Source organism: Pungitius pungitius, chromosome 6 (genome assembly GCF_949316345.1).
Source record: "Pungitius pungitius chromosome 6, fPunPun2.1, whole genome shotgun sequence".
Lineage (NCBI taxonomy): Eukaryota > Metazoa > Chordata > Actinopteri > Perciformes > Gasterosteidae > Pungitius > Pungitius pungitius.
Window position 1 is genome coordinate 22,582,173 of NC_084905.1, and position 6,705 is coordinate 22,588,877.

Here is a 6,705-nt window from a genome sequence, read left to right on the forward strand (position 1 = left end):
CAATAGATTACAAATCAAAGTTTTAAAAAGTACTGATTTAATTCAATTTGTTGTATAGCAAGACCACCAAAATGTTGAATAACGTATACACCTCAGTTACACTTTATGAATGGATCTAACATTACAAAGCAGACTAGCAACCAGGTAAAGGCTTGATTTAGAACAATAAAAGAATTAACTGGAGCCTACCTCTTTCTGCTGCCGCAGTAAAAGAGTGAACATGCCTGGGAAGGTAAGAGCACACCTGAGACTTATGTAGCCTGAGGCTGTTTATACGTCTCTCAGTAAGAGAAGAAAAGAGAAAAAGAGAGAGAAATAGCCAGGACTGGGGGGCGGGGGGGAGGAACGCGGTCGTCGATGCCCTGGTCTAACGCATGGCCTCACTCACAGAGTGCGACCCCCAGAGGACTTTTTAGGAATAGCACCTACTTTTATAGAAATGCATTTGATTTATTTCTGTCCTTTCCATACTTTACATTAGAAGTATTGTATCTGTTCCCTCTTGGTTGAATGCACTTTGGATAAAAGCGTCTAAAAAGTGTCTGATTTTGGAAAGATGGTGCAGATTCCATTTCATATTTGAGACTTTAGATTGGGCGGCTGTATAGTAGGATTCATCAGGTCATTAATATATATGAAGATTACTTGCATTTTAAGAAGGTGAGCAGTTAACCACATTTAATCTTTCTAATAATTGTAACGCTGTATCAGTATGCCCAAAATGTTTAGTCTATTCATTAGAAAACTATCTCATGAAGAATGGAACATTCATGACTAAATGCGTGAGAAGGAGGCAGATTTGAAAGCAGTTTTAATAAAAAGATCACGCAGAAATGTTTTAGTAACACGTAGTCTGTTATATATATATAATATGTCATCTGAATCATCAACAAGCTCCCTCATCAGTGGACAGTTGATGAAGACAGATCATGGATCTTGTGGTCGAGTCATGAATATCTGCTGTCATTTATTGTCTGTCTGTAGATATTAAGGGTTTTATTTCAGTTTCCGCGCAGAATTTAAAGCTTTTACAGAGCCAGGTCAACATTTAACTATTTATTATTATTGAAGAAATATCATTGTTGTTATCATCATGAGGGTTAGGGATATACCTAGGCCTTATATGTGAAATGTGACATATGAATACATTTGAATGATTAATTTTATCGCCAACGATATGAGGGTCTTTTAGTAAAATGCTTTTTTTTCCTCTCCCCTCAATAGGGGGCATGATTTGGACAGCACTTGGCCTGCCGAGCTTGCACCGACTTATTACATTATTATATTACATCAGATGCCATTTAGCTCACGCAACTTACAATAAGTGCAATTCAACCATAAGGACACAAATTCAAACTCAAAAGAAACAACAAAATGCAATTCCATTAAATAAGCCAATTTCCCCAACGAGCAGTCAACAAAGCATATCCATGTTCAACTCTCCACTGAAATGGAATATTTTCAACCCATCTTTCCGCATTTAAAAAAAGGACTGTCATGTTCTCAAAACTGTTATGCTTTAGTTAAAAAATTTATTTCTTGTGTCTAATACAGCTTTAGATGAGATTTTGCAGGAGTTTAACTATTTGATTGGTTCTATCTGTGCCCATTACTCAAAAGACTATTGGTCAAGTATTAAGAGATAATGGATACCAGTTTGACCTGTCAGTACATGAAAAGAGCCAGCTCGATCTGCAAGAGAAAATTGGTGATAAAGGTCCACTTTCCTGTGCATGGAAGAGAGAGGTTTATTATGGGACCAGTATAATAAATACTTAACCAAAAGAATAGTAAGTCAATCCAAGATATTTCAATTCTTAAGTTTTTGCTGCGAATTCAGCATTCTTTCCCTTTCTGAAGGAGACATCAGTTTCTGATAGCAAATCATTTACATGCATGGGTACCAGACCTCCATTGGAAGTAACAAATGTGTCCACACTTTACATTGATGTTCTTAACAAGGAGATCTCAAATTCTCTAAAACAAGTCTTCAACTGTGTTACTGCAAGACAAGTCCATCTTTGTTGTGAAGATAATTATAAATCAATGATTTTAATAATGTGTAGCCAGTGAGGAAATGTCCCTCATGAGCTACTATAGGTTCAGGCAGGCCTTGGTACCTCCTACTTCCTAGTTCACCAATTAGACAGGGTTTAAAAGCTTCACATAATGCAGCTGTGTCAGCATGCTTGTCCCTTTCCCGGTTGCACTCTGGCTTGAGAATTCCAAGAGCAGGTAGGTGGTTTTCTTCTCAGTTCTTGGGAAAATGATTTGGCTGTTGGTGATCCTTCTGGTTTGTCTCCCAGCTCGTCAGGTGCAGGAGGCTCAAAGTCCAGGCTGCGATTGTAAGCCACTGCTGTTGAGGCTCAACAGCGTGGCTACCCAGGTGGTGGTGAGTGTGGTGATTGGGCCTCTCACCTGCACTTCACATTCTCAGTTGTTTGACGGTATATCTTTTACATAATTCTTCAGTATATTCCTTAGTTTGATCTGTATTTGTGTGGTGCATCCAAGCCAGCGAGGGCCCTGTGGCCTAGTCACCAGTAGAATTCAATTTGTTTGTTGAGGCCCATTCGGTTATTCTGAGACTTTGGTCACCTGTCGCTCCGTGTTTGTTTAATAATGAATTTTATGAGGAAATCCACCCTGTGCTACCAGTGGTTACAAATGTCTTTCCTACAGTTTCTCATTCAATATACACACAATGCATTAGCTAAAAGTATTGACTTCATTTCAGTTAAATTAAATTGAACAGCCGTACAACGACTTCTTCCTCATTCTCATTTAGGTGAAGTAGACGGTCCCAAAAAAAGAAACTGCAATGCAAAGTGGATTAAAAAAAAGAAAGGAGAACCCCTGACTGCGGTACACAGACCAAGATTTTTGCTATTACCTTTTTAAAATTTCAATTCTATTACTGAACTTCAGGATTTGGGGAATATTAAGATGCCAACCAGGTGTAAAATGTTTGACCTTCCTTTTGTGGAGTCACCCTGTGAGGTGAGGGGAAAGTAACCATTCATTTTATTTAATGCGTTTTTTTTTTTTACTCATTTCAGTTTGTTCCATATGCTTTGGGCAAGAAACCTAGTGGTGGAGTACAAAAACGTCAGAGACTTGGGTTATTAACAACACTACCACAGGGACGCAGCTCGTATCACCAACGGAAAGCTTATAATGTTTTGAATGGCTTGGTAGTCCAAAATGATGGTGCTGTATGTTCTGTAGTGTAAATTGCTTGAATTGTATGTGCGTACCCTGTAAAAATGCACTGTAAATACACATGTCTGTGGACAGTAATTAAAACTGCTTGAAAGAACTGTCATCTTGACTGAAAGTGATTTTTGTTGCAGTGACAAATGGGAATGTTCTAAAGATTCATTTAAATGGATATTCAAAATTGTTCAATGTAATGTTGTTGCTGGCATAATGACTCTGAAATTCAAACACTTCAATGTAACCCCCACCCTCTATGTTAGGGCCTTGGTGTTAAAATGTATTCCTTTTTACAATTGTACTTTGTAATTGCGACTGTAGATTAATAAAGTTAATGTATTCTGGAATCTTGTAGGAACCACCTGCGATTGCTGATTATGGGTGGTCGACCTCAAATGACGGAACCGTCCAGGTTAAAGGAAGCTTATGGATCTTGGGTAGCAGATGGGCGAGGCTTGGGCTCTTCATCCAGGTATTTATGTAATGCTTGTCGTGCAGGCTGTGTCGCTGTTAAAATGTCTTTAAACCTTAACTGTCTGCTTCCAGTATGTCCTTGTCTGTAACTTTTTGGGCTCCCTTTATCTGCTGTTTAACTGCTGTTCAATGTTTTAAGAATAGGTGTATTGCTGATTAATGTTGGTCTGTGTAAAGAGCTCTCGGTGTTGCCAAGATTTTTCCTGCTGTGTTCCTTATTTATTTATGTTGTGACTCGAAACAGGGTGGTCAAGAAAACATAACTGGCTCCCTGAAGTCAAGCTAATTCTGCCTCCTGTGAGAAGTGTAGAAATGACCTCTGCCCTCCAGCTGACTTGGGGTTTTGGTGAGGTTAGTATCTTTTCCTCAGTACTGTTTTGTAATACTTGTTGGGAGGGCTGTTTGATGGCTCTAATAACATGTGCCTAACTGACTCCCCAGTATTGCTTTTGTTATGCTTGCAGGCAAAGTACTGTTGTGTTCTCTGGATGGTCCTACATCAACCTAAACGGCTCGTGCTTCAGGGCCTCCAAGAAGTGGTCCAGCAGCTTCAGCCTCCTGTGGACTGAGCCATTTGAGCAAAAGTTAAGACTTTTTTTTTTCCCCCAGTCTTTTTATCATTCAAGTTGTGGCACAACTTTCTGATTCTATTGTATGGCCCAAAGAACTATTTTGGCTCTTTGCACTGTAACATAAAATAGTAAATGGCAAAAAATTGGTACACTAAAGTCATTTCTGCTGAATTTGTTGCCCATACTGAACGAAAATTAGTTAAGAACTTTCTGCTGCGCAAATTTATGAAGCTAATCATTTCAAGAAACTTTTACTTGCAACGAAGATACTCCGCTGCACGTATGCGCATTTTACCGCCGCAGACGTGATTTCCGTTGAGGCGGACGCTATAAGTGTGAAGCAAGCGCTGCTCAGTCCAGAAGGTAAGTTTCAGCTACCCTTGCACGATAAAATGTTAGTTGATTTAGCAAACTTACTCTGCAATTTGCCAGTCTTTAACTGTTTGTGGTTAACTTGTTATTAAAGTCTAGCTTGAATGTTAACAGCTAGACTGTCACATGTGGAACCCTCTAAAATTACATTAAATATAAATTGCCTTTCAGCAGACTGCATGCTTAATAGGTTCAATGATAATTTGTCAATCTTTCAGCGTAATGCTTTAATTCGGTATAAATGGTTTTTATTTTTGTCTATGGTACGGTAACGCATGATTTTGAAAGAAGCAACCTCATCAGGAAAAACTTTACTCTTTATCACTTGGTTAGGCCTGACTCAAGTTAGCCAGGACCAGTCCTTGGTTAAGCTGTTGTAGGCAAACTGCCTGACGACTTCTTAGGACACACCAAGCCCAGCTTACACCTTCCACAATAAACCAGGTCTCCATAGATCATAGTTCTGTCTGTTCCTGACACCAGCTGCTGCCACCATTATTTTAAATAAAATTCATATTACTGTCATCATATGCCAACATCACCCTTTCCTAAAGTCTTTACTCTCCCTCTCCACAGAAGCTTCTGTTGATGGTGGTTCTGATGATGATTCTCGTCACTGCAGTGGTCTTGCCGTAGACTTGGCCTGCTACTTGCAATTATTTGTATCATTTGTGTTACAGGATTTGAATGTATTGTACATCCTTTACAATGTTAATTCTATACACATGCCATTCATTGCAGTATTTCTATCCTGGGAGAGGGATCCTTCCAGATGGTCTCACTAAGGTCTTTCTGCCCCATTGAAGGATTCATTTGTGGAAGTTTTTCCTGTGTGAATACAAGCCAGGATGCAAGGTGATGACATCTTGTCAATGTTTCACAAATTTTCTGAATGTTTTTGGTAATGTTGTCTTATTACTTGCAGGAGAAGCCTTGTGGGAGAATTTCCATTGCACTGCAACCGATGGCAATTAGCTCACGGTAAGACTTGTTTCTTTTAGTTTATTACATGTTTTAACTTATGTCCAAGAATAAAAGCCTTTGACTACAAGAAGTCGCAAACTTGTGAATGTTTCATGGATTATTCTGGCTGTGTTGAGTAATGTCTTATTACTTGCAGGATGCCTTGGGCAGCATTGGCCTTGTGAGAAAACTGCAACTGTGCTGCTACACATGTGGGGTTTCGGCTAAAGGTAAGACCTTGTTGTTTCTAAGTGTCTTGTGGGAGGGGTTGTTTCTAAGTGTCTTGTGGGAGGGGTTGTTTCTAAGTGTCTTGTGGGAGGGGTTGTTTCTAAGTGTCTTGTGGGAGGGGTTGTTTCTAAGTGTCTTGTGGGAGGGGTTGTTTCTAAGTGTCTTGTGGGAGGGGTTGTTTCTAAGTGTCTTGTGGGAGGGGTTGTTTCTAAGTGTCTTGTGGGAGGGGTTGTTTCTAAGTGTCTTGTGGGAGGGGTTGTTTCTAAGTGTCTTGTGGGAGGGGTTGTTTCTAAGTGTCTTGTGGGAGGGGTTGTTTCTAAGTGTCTTGTGGGAGGGGTTGTTTCTAAGTGTCTTGTGGGAGGGGTTGTTTCTAAGTGTCTTGTGGGAGGGGTTGTTTCTAAGTGTCTTGTGGGAGGGGTTGTTTCTAAGTGTCTTGTGGGAGGGGTTGTTTCTAAGTGTCTTGTGGGAGGGGTTGTTTCTAAGTGTCTTGTGGGAGGGGTTGTTTCTAAGTGTCTTGTGGGAGGGGTTGTTTCTAAGTGTCTTGTGGGAGGGGTTGTTTCTAAGTGTCTTGTGGGAGGGGTTGTTTCTAAGTGTCTTGTGGGAGGGGTTGTTTCTAAGTGTCTTGTGGGAGGGGTTGTTTCTAAGTGTCTTGTGGGAGGGGTTGTTTCTAAGTGTCTTGTGGGAGGGGTTGTTTCTAAGTGTCTTGTGGGAGGGGTTGTTTCTAAGTGTCTTGTGGGAGGGGTTGTTTCTAAGTGTCTTGTGGGAGGGGTTGTTTCTAAGTGTCTTGTGGGAGGGGTTGTTTCTAAGTGTCTTGTGGGAGGGGTTGTTTCTAAGTGTCTTGTGGGAGGGGTTGTTTCTAAGTGTCTTGTGGGAGGGGTTG

The 6,705-nt window shown here is 40.3% G+C and overlaps 1 long non-coding RNA gene across 1 annotated transcript; it reads left to right on the plus strand.

Moving 5' to 3' along the window:
* The first annotated feature begins 2,303 nt into the window (after positions 1–2,303).
* Positions 2,304–5,802, plus strand: LOC119198210 (uncharacterized). Its single transcript, XR_009956626.1, has 2 exons — positions 2,304–2,392; positions 2,789–5,802. It is a non-coding gene; the product is annotated as an uncharacterized LOC119198210 (long non-coding RNA).
* The last annotated feature ends 903 nt before the right edge of the window (positions 5,803–6,705 follow it).